The sequence below is a fragment of the Aythya ferina genome (genome assembly GCF_964211825.1).
Source record: "Aythya ferina genome assembly, chromosome: 10".
NCBI lineage: Eukaryota > Metazoa > Chordata > Aves > Anseriformes > Anatidae > Aythya > Aythya ferina.
In genome coordinates, this window is record NC_140306.1 from 9,837,858 (window position 1) to 9,856,517 (window position 18,660).

General features: G+C 48.1%; 1 protein-coding gene across 4 annotated transcripts in view; it reads left to right on the plus strand.

Annotated features, from left to right (window-relative positions):
• Positions 1-18,660, plus strand: part of GRIP2 (glutamate receptor interacting protein 2) — a 245,197-nt gene that overhangs the window by 104,011 nt on the left and 122,526 nt on the right. Inside the window, exon 1 of one of the 4 annotated variants that reach the window (XM_084531054.1) lies at positions 14,985-15,039. The exons of the other annotated variants lie outside the window; for them this stretch is intronic. The gene's annotated coding sequence lies outside the window, so the exon portion shown is untranslated. Of the gene's footprint in view, positions 1-14,984; positions 15,040-18,660 lie in introns of those variants that run through there. 4 annotated transcript variants of the gene reach the window in all.

The window sequence follows — 18,660 nt, forward strand, 5'->3', positions numbered from 1 at the left end:
AATAACCTCAGCAGTGCCATGGAGCACCCACTGGTGTGCTTACTTCTAGCCGTGCTGTTTAGCCAGGGCTTAATCCAGTTCAGTTGTGTTTGTTCTGCTTGTTTGGCACCAAAGTGTGACACGTGGGGATATGCAGCCGGACACCCTGCATTGCTTCTAAAAGTAAACTGAGTAAATTGCTGTCTGACTCTGGCCCACCCCCATCCTCCCCACCTCGCTGAGCTTGGGCTCTGCGAGTTATTTAGCTAAAGGCTAACTCACACGATGCTGCACATAATAAGTGGAAACAAGGCAGGCACCTGAGCAGATGCCAAATGTCAGATTTGATGGGAAATGCTTAATTACTTCTTTCCAACCTAGTTTTTTCCCCTTCCTTATTTATTTATTTATTTATTTATTTATTTATTTATTTATTTATTTATTTAATTCCTCCCTTGCCATGTAAGATACTCTCTCTCTTTCAAGCCTCAGCTCAGCTCTCCAGCCTAGGGCTTCTTGTTCCCTGCAAGCAGTTGGGAAATCCTGATATGAGGGAGCTTGGAAGAAAGAGATCATTTCAACATAGTCTTTGTAGCTTATTTTTGTTTCCAGTTTCATGGTCAGCTTTCCTCAATAGGGTCATTTTTGTGTTTTACAGTTTTTTTTCTGCTTTCTGTACCTCAGCTCTTATTTCCAATGGATTTTTGCACCATATCACTTCTATTTTTACCACTGAGTATATTCAGTGAGAGTGAATTGCAGAATGCACAGTGGTGATGTGATAAAACCTGGGAGGAAGCTGCTCAGGAGTGTTTCTATGATCCTGGAAAAATTCCTGGTCAAAGTAAGATGGAGGGGGAGGCTGAAAAGCCTGAGAACTTGTCATAAGAGCTGTGCATTATGTGTGTGAAATCCAGGTTCAGTTCACTGTACTGAACTGGCCAGGGCACAGGTAAGTGCATGGTCCATGAGATTATTCCGGGAGTACCTCTGTTTGGTCCCCTGCTGTTTTTTGCTGTTGGTCTAATCATGAATTCAGGAGGGTTTCATCTTTAGGTGGGACAATATATGGTTATGAAGTGGTCCCATTTTCTTCCTCACATGGCACAGCATTCTGGACAGAAGTGGGGATTTGAATATAGGTCTGGATTTGGATCTCTGGCCTTAGGCTAGAGCGGTTTCCAGGAGCTGGATTTTAGCTATTGGAAAGCTTTGTGCTCAGAGAGCCTGAGCGCCACGTTGCCAACAGAAGCTTTGCATATCCCAGGTGACAGAAAGCAGGCGAAGGAGAGCTACAAAATTCAAGAGGCCTTTTGGAAACACAAGTGGTCCTGGGGGAAACAGCTCATGCAGTCCTGCTCCTTAGGAGTGCAGAGCACTGCGGCGCATGGCCAAGGAGCCTGGTGATGGTACAGAGGTGTGATGAATGAGCTGCATTTGTTCATGTTTGAAATTCCTTCTGTGATAAATGAATCTCCTGTGCTTGAATATCACCGATTTCCAGATCTGCCTGCGTGCCTTCTCTAATATTTTCATTTGCATTTGTCTCCCCCGTCCCACAGGGCCAGCTCGGCAGCAGTCAAGCTTTTCCTTGGATCTCCCAGCATGTGGGGAGGTGTGACTTGTGAAGGGGAAGGGATAACGGTGGTGTGCATTTGTTCCATTATTTCCACAGATGTGGGAAGCTAGGTAGCATGGTGGACATCTGCAGGACCTCACAGATACTCCTTCTCTGTATGGCAGGGCACGAGCAGCCTGTAGCATGTTATTACTCGGCATTATAAAAAAGTGAGCCATAAAACGGAGAAGAGAATGAAATAAACGTGCATTTGCTCTCTTTTTAGTGGGTAGTTCTCTTTAATGTCCCCCCTGCTCAGCATCCCCGAGATGCTGGCCTGCAGCTGAGCAGCCTTTGCCATCTTCGAGCAGGCGCTGCCCGCGTGGGTGTTGGCGCTCGCACCGGGGCTCAGATGTCCTCTCCCACCGGGCTCTGGTGTTTGGAGCAGCTTCATCCCATCCAGAAACCAACCCAGAGCAATTCACTTTGATGTGTAAAGTCTGAATTAATGAAGTGACTGAATTAATGTTTTGTGCCTCTTGAGGAAGGGAGGAAGGGGAGCATGCTGGCCTATATTTCATCGGAGGAAAAAACGCAGGGAGCTGCACGCGCCGAGCCGAGGTTTCTTAGAGTGTGTGGGCTCTGCGCCGCCTGGTCTCTGAACCTGCTCCGTTCCCTGGGTGGCAGCTTTTTGCTGATTTATAAGCTGCTGACCAGAACAAGAACGTTTCTCCTCCCAGGGCTGCAAGGGCAAGGTTAAACACTCCCATTAATTTCTTTCTTTGCCAGTTGGAGCAGGATGCTGGAGCGAAGCCTCTCCTCTGGCCATTTGTTGCTGTGTGCAGCAGGACCCCGGTGCAGGAGAGGAGAGGAGAGGAGGGTTGTGGAGATAAATTCCTTAATATTTGTGAAGCACTCTGATGCTGCAGTGATTAATCCTGTAGGAAAGGCATGCCTATGAGGAGGAACAAGGGACTTTGTACTCAGAGAAGGCTTAGATTGGGGTGCGGTGAGCCGGGCACTGAGACCTGTGACAGTGCGGTTTCAGCAGCACGCGGAAGGGCTGCCTGTTCGGTTATCATCATTAAACCACTGAAGGGAAGGGAGAAGTGACCCCGAGTTAAAAATAGTATGTATCATATAATTAAAATCTCTACCTTTGTTTTTATGCACTCAGGGTGAATTAATGTACTACAAACACTCTTCAATGCACACTTCATAACGCTATCATCGTGCAGTTTATAGCTTTAATATTCTTGCACTCAGTTCTTTTTTTCTACATGTTTTTTTTTATTTTATTGTGCAATCTGTCTGGAGCGGCCAGGGACAGGGTGCAGGCAGTGACAGTACTTCCACACGGCTTTCTGAGCACAGAGAAGTGGTTGCTGGCAGCCGCCGAGCTGCTCGGGGCCAGCGTGTCTGCCTGCGGATCAAATTCCCCGGGTCCTGGCACCGTGGTGCCTTGCTAAATTCTGATCTGAGCCCACTCCACACAAGGCACATTTTTCCAGTGCGTTGAACATATCAGTTGTTCAGCCGAATCTCATCTGGACTCTCTTCACTTCACTGGAGAGAGCAGAATACTTCGCTGTCCTAATTAATCATAAATTAGGGGCACGAGGTCTTAACACGCAGTGCTTGGTATGCTGCAGCATCTTGCAGGATTAGCCCCCCAACTCGTTTGCTCTGACATCAGCAAACAGCAAATGTTGGGGGGAATTGGAAGGTTTTATGTTTTTGTTTTTTTTTTTTTTTTCTGAAAAACGGGGTCTTCTTTTGCCTTCCCCATATGAACCAGCTTTCAGAGAGACAGAACACTTTTCTGCAGTAGCATTGATGTTTTTTCAGTGGTGCTTTCTTAAGCTGTGGACAAAATGCATTGCTCCTGCTCAGCGTTGTGGCAGGTTTTTTTTTTTTTTTTTTTTTTTTTTAATTATTATTCTGTGCACAAGATGCTCTTGGAAGATTGATGCTTAATCAAAGGTAAAGGAGCAGGGCAAACCTGAGAGGAGCAAAGCAGTCTGTCTTTGTCCATTTGCAAAATTTCCTGGATTCTGCCTGGTCCTTTGCATTGGCTTTATTTATTTGGGTGGAAACCCATTGAGATTACAGCCTCATCTTCTAGCATGACTTGTCCCAGTCTCTTGCTTTTGAAAAACAGTACTGTAGTCTCAAAATCATCTCAGGGGTGACACTGGCTTTTCTCTTTGGCTACTTGCAATCTGTTTTGCTGCTCTAGGAAGCTGTAAATGGTTTGTTTGTTTGCTTTTTTTCTGCACAGCTTGCATAAATCTTTCCTCCCCTGCTCAGGGTGTGACTTATGTCTCGTCAGAGGGTTGGCAAAAATCACCCAGAAAGGGATGGGGAGTACCAATTTCCTGGTCAAACAGCCAATAAGTCATTTATTTATAAGGGCAGGGAGAAACACTCGTGGAAATCACAGCTCTGTTCCTCTTAACAGCCTTCCCTGCTGCTTGTGGCACGGCAGTGGTGCTGGTCGTATTGTTCCCTCCAGCATGGGACAGCCGATTGCATTCCTGAAAGACCTGGGCTAGCAAAAGGAGGAGCAGAGGCTGTGTTACCACCCGTGCAAGGACCCTTCCCTCCAGATCCACTGTGAAAACGGGCAAAACTTTGGCATCAGTACCGCTGCTGGTGCTTCCCCTTTGCATAAAATAAGCCTCCTCCTGATTTGCCTAGATGCTGGTCCTAAAAATGTGGAATATTTCCCAATAAACCATGGCATTGGCAAATCTGCACACAAGTGATAGTTTCTATTTTCCACGTGCAGCCCTGGTCAGCCCCTACACCTGCAAGGTGGGACTTTGCCACACTGGGAGTTTCAAGGGAGATGCTTGCCCTAGCTACAAATTCCAGCTGGGTTTTGCAGTGAGCCTTTGGAAGAGAGAGTGGGAGCTGCGTCGGCAGCAGGAGGCTGGGCTGGCCGAGCTGATGTCAGTCTGGATTTAAGCGTGTTGAAGGGAATGAGGTTAGTCTAGATTGACACCGGTATAAAAGGAGGGCAGAATTAGGCTTACAGTATCTAAGAAATGTCTTAGGTCTTGATTCATCAAAGTATTTAAGCATGGCTGAATTCTTCCTAAAGCCCATATGTTAGCATTTCGCTGACAGGGGATGTTTATTTTTATGCAAAAATCTCCTAAAGGACTAAAAGGAACACTTCTGAAATGGCTGCCTTCCGATAGGAGCACCGTTGTCCCTAGATGCAGGGGCAAATACAAGAAAACACCTTTTAGGCTGAGAATTTCTTGTGTGCTAAATGGTAGCTGCAGAAAGCAGCAGCTGATGAAAATATCCTGTCAGTCATGATGACAACATTGCTAGCACAGGGGTGTAATTATTATTTTGATAGTGAAAGAACAAAGTATTATCTCATTTTGAGCCACGAAAGCTATGGAGTGGTCATCACGTAGGGATTTTTTTTTTATTATTCTCAATAACCTATTTCCATATGATATTATAATCATGTCATAATCGTGCTCTTGAGCTAGCACAAGCACTTGTCTGCTCTTTGTGCATCGAAATACCCCAGGGATGTAATTATCTCATGGCTACTACAATCTCTGACAAGTCTTATTGCTTAAATATTGCAAGCCCCAAACACTGATACGTACAGAAAGCATTAAATATTCATTTGCTGATACACGTATTTATAAAAATCCCATTTCTCCGTTGAGCGAGCGGTAGTTTTCAGGTCACCCAATTCAATAGCTGGGAAGATATTTGAGGACTCAGGGATTCTTGCTCATTTGAAGTTCTGGAGTTTTCATTTGCTTGGGCAAATTAAATGCAACAACTGCTTTGCTTGGAAGCCAGCAACTCATTGCTGTGAAAGTAATGTATTTCTTCCACTGCTTTATCACGCTGTGGTGCAGCTGCCCTGGCCTAATTTGTGTGCGTCTGACTGAGTGCGTGGTGTCTCAGCTCCTCCTGCCTCGTGCAAATCTTCCTGTGCTGTCCACAGGCTTAATAAAGCCATCACTGCCCCACCTTGAGGTGCTTTGTTTGGGATGAAGTGATGTGCTCCACCTCCCTGGTCATTTTTTTTGCCAAAGCAACCCCTCGCACTGACCTCCCGGTGGCCACCTGAGTGGCCTCGGGTTCAGAAAGGGGAATGATCAATGATCGGTGCTAGCTGCAAACATTAGAAGATGCCTCAGCTATAAAAACGGGGAAGTGCTTTGTTCCAGGCCTGTATCAGCACAGAATTGCCTGACTCATATTTCAGGGAGGGGATGTCCATTATAGCTTTGTACAGAACCTGCTGGCACGGAGTTGTCAGTGCTGTATTCACGCTGTGTGTGCCCTGCGCTCACTCTGCAGCCTGTGTCTGGGTTGCTCTGCCTGCTGGAAGAGCCAGGTTTGCTGCTTTCAAGCTGCTGAAGATGAGGAAGGAGCTGGGGATCTCTCGATGAGTTTTGCTCCCGAGCATCCCCAGAAGAGCTGTGTGTTGGTGTCACTTCTGATACCAGCGCATGGCCTAGGAAAATCAGCACACGAGCTCTCACGGGCGATTATCTGGCAGTGCAGAAATGGCCAATGCAGCTGCAAGAGGAACGTGTGCCCCGGCAGGCTCCCCTGCTCCAGTGCCCCACTGAAGTGATGGATAAACCCCGAGGCATCTCTGCGCCAAATTAATCATCCCATGGTAATTGCCTGAACAATTGTTTGTGGTGAGTTGGGTGTCACGCTGAGCCCTGGTGCTGCTCGTGGCTGCAAACGGCCCCGCAGCGAGGGCTGCTTGCACTTGGGTGTGCCACGTCCTGCTGAGGCACCCGAGCCAGATCTACCTTTTGTTTTTTTTTTTAAATGTGAAAAAGCACAATGAATCCCGGGTGGTCAGCCCAACCAGCTTGATGTCTTGTCTCTCGCAGTGACTAATAACCCGTGCTTTACAGCAAAAAGAAATTGCCTGCCGAGGTACTGACTCATAGGGGCTGTTATGTGAGGGGGAGAGGTTCTCTCTCTTTCTCCAAGCAGCCAAACTGCCTCTAACATGCAGCTTTGTCCCCTCTACAAGTGCAGGAGGATCCTCCAGACTGAGGAGAGCCGTGCACTGTCTGTACTGGAAGAAATGGCAAAGCCCTGGTTTTGCAGACCTGCTGTGGCAGGGAACCATGTGGGTTCGCAGTTACCAGCCCGTGGTGATGCTCCAGGAGTTTGTTGCTTTATTTCAGCCCTTTTGCTGTCATCCTGCTCTTAATGTTACTTCCCCCCACCCCCAAAAAGGTCAAAACGCCTTTCATTTTCTTGTGTGCATCTGTCTGTTCAGAACTGTATCAGCCTTGCTCAGGTACGTAGCTATGAAGCTGTTGTTGGGAGGAGAGTATCACTAACATCAGCCCCTTCGGGTTTCCACTTCATGTGCTTGAAGGGGAGTTAAATAAACAACTCCTTTTAGTTCGTCTCAAACTCCTCACCCCTAAGAAAATGTGAAGCCAAGTGGAATCAGGGAAGGACTACATAGCCAGGAGTTTGTCCATGCAATGCATTTGTTTTTAATTGCCTCATTAAGTCAAGTTTTGATGGATTATATGACCTTACCCGATGCAATCTGACATAATGGGATGCTGTCAGAAGTTCTGGAACAGCCGAGCGATATTCACTTGACTGGGGTTTTTGCTTGTGTACAGCCGTGTCGATCACTCGCGGTGGTTATATGCATTAAGATCGCTTTGGCATGAGAAAAGGCAAGGCCATTAATGCTTTTTGTCACAATTACTTGCCAGGCTTGTTGTTCCACCAGGAATTAATGCCTCGCTGGTAGCACAGGCGTGTGGTGCCGTGGTGTGATGGGGCGCGTGTGGGCCTCGGGGATTTCTGCCAGTGCCTCCCAGGGCTCTGTCCATCAGATGTTAGCCGGGGTCACAGCTGATAACAGCACAGCCGTTCCCTGCAACCCACAGGTTACTTTTCAGCTGAGGATAATGGAGATATTTTTAATTCTTTGATGAGCATTTAGTAAACATGGCTTGAATAAGCCCCTCCAGAGCCTGTCACAGCGCAGCTCTGTTGCAGAGAGGGGTGTAGCAAATGGAGGTGTCATGTCCAAGGAAAAGTGCTCGGCAGCTGGGGCTGGTTTTGCCACACCATCCCCAAGGGAACAGGAGCCCTGTCTCATTTCCTGGCTTGTGTTGGCGCTTGTGCAATGGAGAGATACAAGAACATCCTCCTCTTTCCATGGTAGGAGAATGTTGTAGGTCTGAAACTGTTTAAATAAATCTTTTGGCCACCCAGAAGCTCAAAATACCTTAGATATTTTTCTTCAAACAAGAAAGAAAGAAAGAAAAAAGCACCCTTGATTAAGTCATTATACTGCATTTGTTTTCCAAAGCATGTGAAAAAGAAAATAACAATTTAAAATACAGTTCCTTTTGTCTTTTCCATTTCTTCCTTAGACTCTCTTCCTTAGACTCTCCCAGTTGTTAAATTAACTTCTGGGTTCAGCTCAAGCTTCAGATTTCTTTGTCCCTGTTCACTTATCCCTTTTTTTCTCCCCATCCTTTTGCAGAACAATTTATAATGAATGAAGTTTTTGGCAACGATATTTCCATGCACAGGTCTGACTCACCCTGCACATCTTTCCTTAAATAAGATGATGCTGGTGTTTTTTACAGCGTGAGTGGTTCTACTTAATTACCGAGAGCTGGACCATTGACTCGGATGAAGCTCCGCTATGTGTAAATGCTCTTACAAGCCTTGATTAGGATGACAGGTTTTGACAGCTGAGTCAGACAGAAACCTTGAAATATGCCATTTGGGGCTGTTTGTTGGTGATAATGAGTCTAAACTGCCACAGGCTCTATTCTTTTTTTTCAAAAGTTGAAAGCTTTCTCCTTCGTCAGGACAAGTGCGTTCTTCAGATTGTCTCGAAATGGATGCAGCGCTGCCTGTTCTCCTGCGACGGTCACTGCTGTGGGTACTTGTGAAGAAAATAAGTGACATTTAGGAAACGTTTGGAAAGAAGTGTATTTGCATTGAAGAACACCGAGAGGTTGATTTCCATAATCACTTTTGAGGTTTGTGGGAGCAAAATGAATTCTGAATCAGAGCACATCTGAACTTAAAAATGATCCAAAGAAGCAAAATTTCACAGAATCCATCATGAAAACACAGAAGCATGTTTCCAGGGTAGTAGATTGCTTGCTATTCTGTGAGATTTGGGATGAACTTGGCATTATTCTTGTCAGCTTCTCTCTAGCTCCTTGGCAGGAGGTGGTACAAGACTGAGAAAATTCACATTGGGCTCAATTTGCTGTTTTGGGGGCTTGCAGCCTCTGTGGCTCCATGGATCCCCGTGCTTCCAGGCCAGGAATGAATTTGTAAGTGCCACACAAGGCTGAGCAGGCTCTTTAGCCCCACAATTAGCTTGGCCACTGTGACATGTCCTTGTGCTTGCAGCATATGAAGTGGAGTTACAACTGCACACCCTCCTGATTCAGCCTGCAGCGCCCATCGGATCCTGTGCCGCCTGATCCGTGAGACAGCTGACCCATCCCTCCTTATCTCTCTCTTCCCTGATTGAGATTGCTCTGACTGACCCTGAAACCAGTTTGTTTCTGAGCAGCCTCTGTGCTGTGACTTCTGTGGACTCGGAAACCTTGGAGAAACGCAGCAGAGCCAGGCAGGATGGCCAGGACACAGGCAAGGCTCCGCTGGGTGCCCATAAAAATGGAGCTGCTCCTATTGAGTTTTATTAGGACCTGCAAGTGCTTTGGAACAGAATATATTTCATCAGGAAACTCCTTTATTGCTGTCCCTCCTCTCTACTCATCCAATTCATTATTCCTATTCCCCCTCTTCTCTTTGCCCCTTTCTTTATATCCACCAGGGGCTGATATTGGGCTTTCAGAGCTGGCATGTTTTGGGAAAATGCAAGCCCAGGAGACAGCATGGAAATGTGAACACTTCTCTGGGGGCACAGAGGAAACCTCGGTGCTAAAACCTAATCCTGATAAAATCTAGGGAGCTCTTACTGTGATTAAGTTCTTTGGCAAGAACTGTCATTTGTTCAGGGCTGCCACGCACTGGTTTTTCAGTAAGAGCTCCAACTTCACCTGGGTATATCTCTGGTGATTATGGGAGTGAACCTAAATGTCTGGAGAGAATATGCTAACCTTCACCGTTGCTTGTGACAGGACTCAGTAATACCTACCTCTGTGAGCCTAAGGGCTCAGGCATCTGCTTCATGTGGGCTATCTGCAAATTACAGCCCCAAGGAGCTTAAGGGAATGAAATAATCTGTACTGACAGTGCATGGTAGGAAGTGTCCTTCCTTACCCAGCCTGCTGACACATGGTTTCCACATGGAAGCAAAAGCAGGTTGATGACTGAGAGCAAGTCAAAATCACACTGGGGTTTGGGTTTGACCTGGGGTAGGTACTGCAGAAAGAAATAGAGGAAAAAGGGAGATTTGCACCAGAAATGTTGTTCCTTCTGCTTCTTATCTGTCCAGGATGCTGGTGAGGTAACTCAGCTTCTTCACCCAGAAGCACTGGTTGTGTTTCGCTTTGCAGTTCCATCTCTGAAAGAGTCTTTTGTTTCCCTTAGTACCAGACAAGAAGAGCGGAGCTTCTGAACAGCTGAAGTAAGCCCATGACTTCATTTCCAAGTGATGTCTCGTGAGACCATTAAAAAGGTGGGGGTGTTCAGGAGCAGTGGCTGGCTGCATCTCCCTGCGGATGGCAGCTTCAGGGCTCAGGAGCCCCCCTGATTAATGGGGTGTCAGAAGCCAGCTGGGAAGCTCTGGCACGCAAGCCAAGATCCTGGGTGGAAATTAGTGGGAGAGGGGAAAGGCAGCAAGAAACTTGGGGACAGCCTGCATCTTGCAGCTCTCATCAGTGCTGAGCTCTGGCTGCAGGAATCCGTAATTCAAAGGAGCGAATGAAATTGCTTTCCCTCCCAAAAAGCTTAGTTCCTTGCGTTGCAGCTCATCGCTGTGACCTCTGGCTGCTTTGCGGTCTTGAATGCATTTGGTCTCTCGGGATTGCTGGTGGGGGAATGTGCTCCTCTCCCTGTTTTCTGCTGGGTGGGTGAGGCAGGAACCCCGCAGCCCCTGCAAGGGGTTGGCTCAGTGTTGTGTGGCATGGCCCATCATGCCACAAATCTGCGTGTGTTGCTTTCAAATATTTTAGAGCCGTCTGCACCTTTTTTGGGGGCACTTTTAATTCTGTGACCACGTTCCCTAGAAATAAGCACAAGCTTAGCGTGAGTGGCTGAAAGTAGCTGCCCGAATCCTTAACTGCTCTGCCAGGCCTGTGCTCTTCCATTGCTCGAAGCTTTTGAAATCCCCAACTTCCCCTTCTGTAGGAGGAAGATCTCCAGGTGGCAGATCTCCAACGTGATCTGCTCTCTGTGCTGCCTTAGATTTACTGTCAAGTTTTTTATTTCGTAATAGCACCAAAAGCCCAAACCGATTCTCTTGAAATGCAGCAGTTCAAGACACCAAGTGGTTGTTGTCTCAAAAGGTTCTCGTGGTCTTTGAAACAGCGAGAAAATATCAAAGGGGAGGGAGTTAAATGCCAGGGAGCCAGTAGAAACCTGCAGAGGGAGCAGTGCCCCAGACTGGTGTTAAAACATTTGAAAACTTTCTAACATGAAGCCTGCTGCAGTCCTGCAGGCTGTGATTAATAACTGCAGCAAGCGAGATGGCATTTGGTGCTATCTCTAGCCTCACTGTGTCCAGCAGAAACCTGGACTTACGCAACCAGCAGAATCTACGGTGGTAGGGCAGGATCAGGCAAGGGCGTACTCGGGAAGTAGTGCCTGGAGGAGGCTGCGTCCCCTTGCTTTGGGGGAGTTTGCTCAGTGGTGCCCAAGGGCACGGTGTGTGTGCGGTGTCTCCCTGTGCCCCAGCAGCCCCACGTGTTGCACGTGCTTGTTGGGAACAGAGCTACAGCAGTCGGTGATACCCAGGTCGACTTGTTGGGCATGGGAACTTGCCTCCTGGCATTACCTCCGGAGGACGATGCCTATAGGTTTGCCCAAAGGCTGCCCATAAAACACAGGCTAGGAGCTTTGGGCACACTTATGGCTGGCAGCTTTGACTCGGGGGGGCTGGCAGAGGCAGATGGGGATATCTTTCTATATCTTTCTGCATCCTTCAGTCCTTAGGGTCGTCCTGCTGAAAGCCTACCACCCGTTTGGGTTTGTGGCAGAGGGTCAGTGTGCCTGTGGCTGATCCAATGAAGGATAACAGCACTGTCTGCTTTCCTGTTTGAGATCACATAGGGTGCTCCAACGCTGAGAAACACCCAGTGATGCTGCTGGCTGGGGACCAGCCTCTTCCATGGCACGTAGGATGGCTCTGCAGCCCGGGTAGGATTAACCAGGAGCCTGGAGAGAGAAGGATTGCCCAGGCTGAAGCAGAGCACGAGGCTGTTCTCACTTCTTGCTGGGCGAGAGGCAGCCGCTGCGTGCCGCTGACTCACGTAATGACCCTTGTGTTAATGCCGTTCCCTATCATTTAGCACAAAAATAAAACTGCTAAATTGAGACCAATTTGAAACTTGCGTGGCTTGCTTTGGAAAGCGCTTAATGGCTGCTATACTTCAGCTCTAGGGCTGTGATTGGGAAAGGAGGGAAAAGTAAATAGTTTGGATTAACTTACCAAAATTAAACTGTTAGTATTGAACTTTGCTAAATCCCACCCAAATCTTGGCTCAAATCAAACAGCTTCAGCTCGTTTGTGAGAAGCAGAGGGTGAAGCAAAGTGGGAATAGGACATGAAAGAGCGCCTTATTACCTGAATGCTAACCAAAGTGCTTCCATCCTGACAGTACTGCCTGGCTTTGAAGGATTTTCACCCCTTAAATCCTCAGCATTTGGAGGTGGTGGTTTCAGCCTTCAGATGAAAAGGGAGCAACTTGCTGCCCTGACTGTGGAATAAAATTTGAAAGCAGTAGGAGTGCAATCTACGGGATTAGCTATCGGGCTGGCCATAAAGCAGAAATCTATAGTGCCCAGCCAGACCCTGTGTTGATAACGTGGACCAACCTTGCTGCTGCAGAGAGCAGCAGCTCTGTAGGTGTTTGTACAGTAGGGCAGACAGCGACATCGTGTCTAAGACGATTTTCCTTCTCTGTTTGTCCTGCACAGTGCTGCAGCAGGGAGGAAAATGTGGACTGGCCTGAGTGCAAGTAGCTTCTGCAGCCATGGGGCATGTGCAAGCTGTGGCTTTGAGGTCTTCTCGGTCCCCAAGAGCTCATCCCGGCAAAATCCTTAAGTTGCTCAATGCCATCTTGCTTTCCTGTATTGCTGCAGCTCTCGGAAATATTAATTAAAGCATCAGAAGGAAATCACCCCCAGCTGACCCTCTCTAGGATTGCTTACTCTATTGAGAGCTCAGGCTGCTGTGCAGCCCCCGATCCAGGTTTTATGGAGGTGGTAGTGGTGGCTCAGTACAGACAACAACTTGAATTGGTTATGTCAGCTCTAACTAATGACATTGAAGACCAATAAAGTGACTCTTAGATTGGTTTGGCATTATTAGTCTCATTATTAATTATGTAGACATGACAGCGGCATTAGCGCTAGTATTAACCATCAAAATAAAATGGAATTGTGCTCATAAATCTCACTGATGAGGAATACGTGAAAGATTGCAGCCACCCGCCAAAGGGAAGGAGAGCAAATGGAGAGAGGCTGAGGCGGGACTGAGGTGGAGGGGGGAGGCCTGGGGGCGGCAGCATTGTGCTGTTGTGCCACCCCTCCTGCTGTGCCCAGGGTTGTGTGAGCAAAGGGGGGCAGCACTGGGGGGTAAATTCTGCCCCTGCTCTGTGTGGGTAAGGATGGGTTCCCCCGTGGGCACAGGGCACAAATGAAGGGATGTGGCAAGGCCGCCTGGCCCCACCAGGGAGGTCCGAGCTCCATGTTCAGTGATCAAGGAGTATCCTACCCCAGCAGGACATGTGGGAGCAGCACGATTTCGTAGGGTGCTGCAGTTTGCACAGAACTGCTTGTCTGGGGCTGTGTCTCATTAAAATCCACGCCCTAATGAGCTGAGGAGATGACATCCACCAGAGCTCGCCGTTGGGCCTGCCCTGTGGCAGCGCTGACATGGCCGCATGTGGGTGCGGGAGCTGAGGCCCAAGGGGCTGGCAGGGGCCTGGCAGGGGGTCACACACTGCCCCACAGCACCTTTCTGTGGGGTGGTGGGCACGGGCTGCGTCTTGTTCTGTGGCGGGAGTGGTAGCTCTATTTATAATGCCTTAAATGAAGTGCGTGATAATTTAATTTGTACATCCATTACTAGCCTACCGCAGGGTTTGTTCTCAATTGTATCGCTCTAAATGGAGCTTCAGGCACATTAACGGGCTCCCGGGCCTGTTGCCTGCCAGAGCCATGTCCATCCCACACGTGGCTTTGAAGGATTTTCACCCCTTAAACCAGAATTGGCTCTCTGTTCCCCTAACCCCGCTGCCCACCCTGGAGGGAGCTCCTCCAGAGCTGACGGTTGCTGCCCCCAGAGACCTCCTTTCCTGTAGGTGTGTCCTGGATTGACACACATGTTACTGTCCATTAAAATCTGTTTAAAAAAATCAGGGGGTCATTTAAAATCTTTAGAGGCTCTAAACTGTTTCAGAAGTTTAGAGAGACTGAACTTTCACAGCAGGGAGAGAGGCCGTTTGCAGGGATGTATTCAGAAGTTGTGCAGAAATGAAGCAGCTTCACCTCTGTGTCTGCAAACTGGGGAAATGACTAGCTTCTTTGCAAAGACATCAGTGAGAAAGTGATTGCTGAAAGGTGCTGGATAAATGTGAGTAATTACTGAAGACCAGGAAGGTCAAGTTTCTTTCCTACAGAGCGTACAGATCTTTAGCAGTTCCTATACATGCAGCTCCTATTTGCAGTCTTCATTTGCTATTTCTAATCTTTGAAACGAAGCCAGAATTATTCTTTTTTTTTTTTCTTTAAGAGTCACTGCTGCTTCTGAGCTGATGCTGACTCTTGCCTGAGGAGCATTTGAAATCTGCCAGAATGCATGTATTGTCAAAAGCAGAAATTGAAAACCCCGTACAGGATCTGCTGCCCCTGTGAGTTATGAGCTTTCCCAATCATCAGGGAGAAGAAATGCCTGCTCTCATCCGCAGAGCTCTGGATGGACAGAGGCAAAAGAAATCCTTCTCCCTCCTTCCCCCCTCCCGTCGCCACCCAAAACTCTCTCTTTGGGCGGAAAGAAGCTTTGACACAGAGGCATGCACACACAGGAGCGCTTTTTGCCTCCCAGTGACCTGCCTGCTTTCTGGCTGTCCCTCCTTCCTGAGGAGCCGGAGCTGCTGAGACACAGGAGAGGAGAAATCCCTGCCCCTCTCTGCGGCCGCACGACCAAATGAATCAAGTGAACAAGGTCTTGAAGATCATCAAGAAGTCGTCGAGGAGGAGGAGGAGATGGAGAGAGGAGCTGAGGGTAGAGGAGGAAGGGGAAAGCCAGGAGCTCTGTGCCCCAGGTGGTTTGTGCCGCCTGCACCTCTGTACTGGTGGTAAGGAAACAGGAATGCTCCTGCTCGCCCGGAGATAACGTGCCTGTGTTTGATATCCATTGCTTACATGATAGGAGAGCTTCCTACAGCCAGCCGTGGCTGTCACACTTTTCAAGGGCTTAAAAATATTGGTGGGAGAAGCGGTGAGGACAGGGAGTTGGGGTGGCTGGGTCCCTTTTGTAAACCTTCCCTTGGCTGCCAGGGTGGCACTTGGTGCAGCTGCACAGTGGGGACAGCAAAGAGTCTTCTCTGGAGGGATGGTGTTCCTAAAAGTGCAGGGAAAGTGTGCAGCTCGTTGAGACTTATGTTTGTTATAGAAAATGTGGATGTTTGCTCTATGTATTTGTGCAATAGAAAAGCAGTGGGGAATGGGCACATTTGGGTTGCTGTTTCTCAGAGGGACGTTTGTGTCTGCAAAAGTGTGCTACAGGCAAAGCTGGTCTGGACTCAGGTCCTGTTATATCACTCCTTACCTTCTAAGCAAACTATAGTTTGGCTGCAATATCACTGAAAACGATTCTGGTTTTAGCCTATCTGGACAAAAGCCAAACAAGAGGAGCCCAGAACCTGGAAAAGGGGCATTTCCAGCATTCACTGGCATGGCACAGCGTGCTTGAACTCCCTGCATGTGGCTGTGACCCAGCAGAGGAAAATGTAAAGGGCTGTGCCCTTGGTCATCAGGCTCTGCTGCGTTTGCTCTGCGCTGCTGGCATCAAAGGGACAGGGAGCGCTTACGAAACCACCCTTAAGATGAAGCTACACTCACGCCTAATGTAGGTCACTGTTCTTTCATTGTCACATTTGATGGTTTGTTTGCTGTAGTGGTGTTACAGAATTTGAACATTTTACAGGCTTGTTCTTTTTCATTCTCATCCACCAAATTCTTTGAGCTGCTTTAATGGAGCCTGGCCTGGAGTGCCTGGTGGCCCCGTTGTGCCAGCATCCCAGGCAGCTGGCTGCCTTCGCTGATGGCTGGAGAAAACCAGGGCACTTGCACAGGGTTGCATTGGCTGCACGTTATCCCAGTGGGGTCAAGTCATCTCCTCCTTTGGTCTCTCTGAGGTCTCCCTGCTTTTTGCAGGGTAAACAAGGACAGAATAGTGTAACTGTCCTTGACCGGGTCGTTTTTGCTTGTAGCAGGATGTGATTTGATCAGATTTCATTTACTCATTTTGTTTCCAGTTGCCCAGACTTTCTCCTGTCTAACCTCATCAGGTAGTTCAAGAGTCTGAGATGTGTGTTTGCCTCCATTTCTTCCAGTGAACTATTATTAGCAGTCATTTTTGCTTAAGCTTGTCGTGACATTTTTCACATCATCTTTAGTTGTAATCAATCAACAGATGAGAAGAGAAATTAAAAAAATGAAAATATGTAAGTATCAGAAAACAAGCAAACAGTGGAAATCACTAGCTAGGCCTAAATTAAGTTATTACTGTGTTTAACCCCCTGTGTATTTTAGTTTCTCTTTTTAATAGACAGATGTCAGCTGCAGAAATTCTCACTGAGCAGCTCTCCTGCTGATGGGGAGCAGCAGCATTGAGGTTTATGTTCAATCCACATCCTTCTAACCAGCTGCTCAGTGTTTGGGTGCTGACCTGAAAGATGAAGTGTGCTTTAGTTCTTTCTTGTTTATCAAAAGAATGGCAGTGCTCTTTTGAACCCATGGTTAATGGGCAACCTGCATGGGCAACGCCAGTTGGGTGGCCCGGGTCTGTCTCGGTATCAGGTAGGCCTCTCCCTCCGAGCTTTATGTCAAGGCTGCCGAGCAGAGAAAGGAGAGAAATTGGTGCTTCTCAACCCAAAATGGGCATCTCTAACCCGAGGGATGTGTGATTGTCCAGAGAGCCTGTTCCTCTCTGTTGACTGTGAGGAAGTAGAGGTGGCCGGCTAAGGTGTCCCAGGTGGGCTGATTCCTGTCCTGACTGTCCCAAAGGACGGTTTTGGGGAAGGGTTTAGGGTTTTGGGGAAGTGAATGTCCCAGCTCTACTGCCTGGATACGATTCAGGCGGACAGACCCACCTTCACAGTCTCTTCTCTAATGGCTCGTTAGTGTGAGGCCTTGCAAGAAGCGGAGCTGATGGCTTTGTTTTTACCTAAATGCAAGGCAGGCAGTGGGCTGATGTCCCTTCTGCCACCTAGATAACAGTGATAGAGATGGATTGCCAGAAAAAAAAAATCTGTTAAGGCAAACAGGGAGAAAAATAGTGCATTCCTGCAGTCAGGTTCTCTGCCGGCAGTTATTCCAGCCCGTTATATCTGCACAATAAAATGTAAATGAATGCAATCATTTATTTTGCAGCCTGGAGGCCCAGTGGTATGGAAAGATAAGAGAGCATTTCCCATTGTTTATATGGCAGAGGTGGCTCTGCTGCGTCTGCTGCTGTCTCTCTGATACCTTGGCAGCATCCAAATGTTGCCTTTATTATTAAAAACACATAGATGGGAGGCTAATATCTTAAACAGATTAGCACGGTGTTTACAGACGCGTCAGCCAGCCCCCGCTCCCCGCAGGCTCTCGGCCCTGGTGTGCGATCTTCAGGAGCGGAGCACAGAAAGCAGAAATGTCACCAGCTGGCCCACGAGTGGCAAGAAAGCAGCGTGCCCAGCGCCGACAGGCAAGGAGCCTGTAACTCGTGCGGTTGTCACTGGTCGGAGGGGTGAGCAGGAGGGATGGGGGGAACAAAGGGAGCGTGGAGAACAATGGGACGTGGCAGTGGCGTTGGGGTAATCTCTGATCGTCTTTAGGGTCCTTTAATTGGCCTGTCAGTTTTGCACATCTCATGCATTTTCATAAGGATCCCTCTTTGCCTCTCAATTTCTCTCCCTGGATTTCCCCACGGACAGGCTCTCAGGGTTTCTTGGTTTTGTTCTCCCCATTTCAAAGCGAGCGCTGAGTTGCCTGGCGTTGTGTCTGAGCAGAAAGGCAGCTTCAGCAAAGGGGCTGTTTGGGAAGTCTCACGTTACCCTCAGCAGAGACAGAAATTTGGGATGGGAGGGGGAACTGTTGGGGACCCAGGTGTGTGTGCATCCATCATAGCTTTGTGCCAGCCTAGGGTTCTGCATATAAATCCACATCCCAGTAAAGCATACTGCTGTGGGGAATTAAAATCTATACTGGAGCAGATTTTCTATTTATTTATTTGTGCTCTGGTCACTCCAAAAGCTGAGGTACAGTTATTCTTCTGAGGTTCCACCCAGTACCATTTGCCTTAGAAATAAAGAGTTACTCCATTTGTAAGTTAAATAAATACATCCAAAGGGACGTTGCTCAGCGTTTCAGATCTGTGTGTTGAATCCCACCCTTCCATTGCTAAGTGATGCCAGTCGTCGTTGCTTCATCCTCCCACCAGAAATCCCCCAGGCACATAATTAAAACCGAGCCGTCCTCATAAAGCCACTGGCTGAGCTCCCCAGCACTGCTCCCGCGTTTCTTGTGGCTTTGAAGTTCAGAAATAGGGCTTGGAGGGACGTGAGGACCTGCAGGGACGCAGCCCTGGCAGGCAGTGGAGATGAGGAGCTGTGCTGATTGCTGATGGGCTCCTCTCAAAGCCAGTCCTGCCCCATTTGATCTTTGGGGTGAAGTGAACATCTTCACAGGTCCCTGTCCTGCTGTGGGACCAT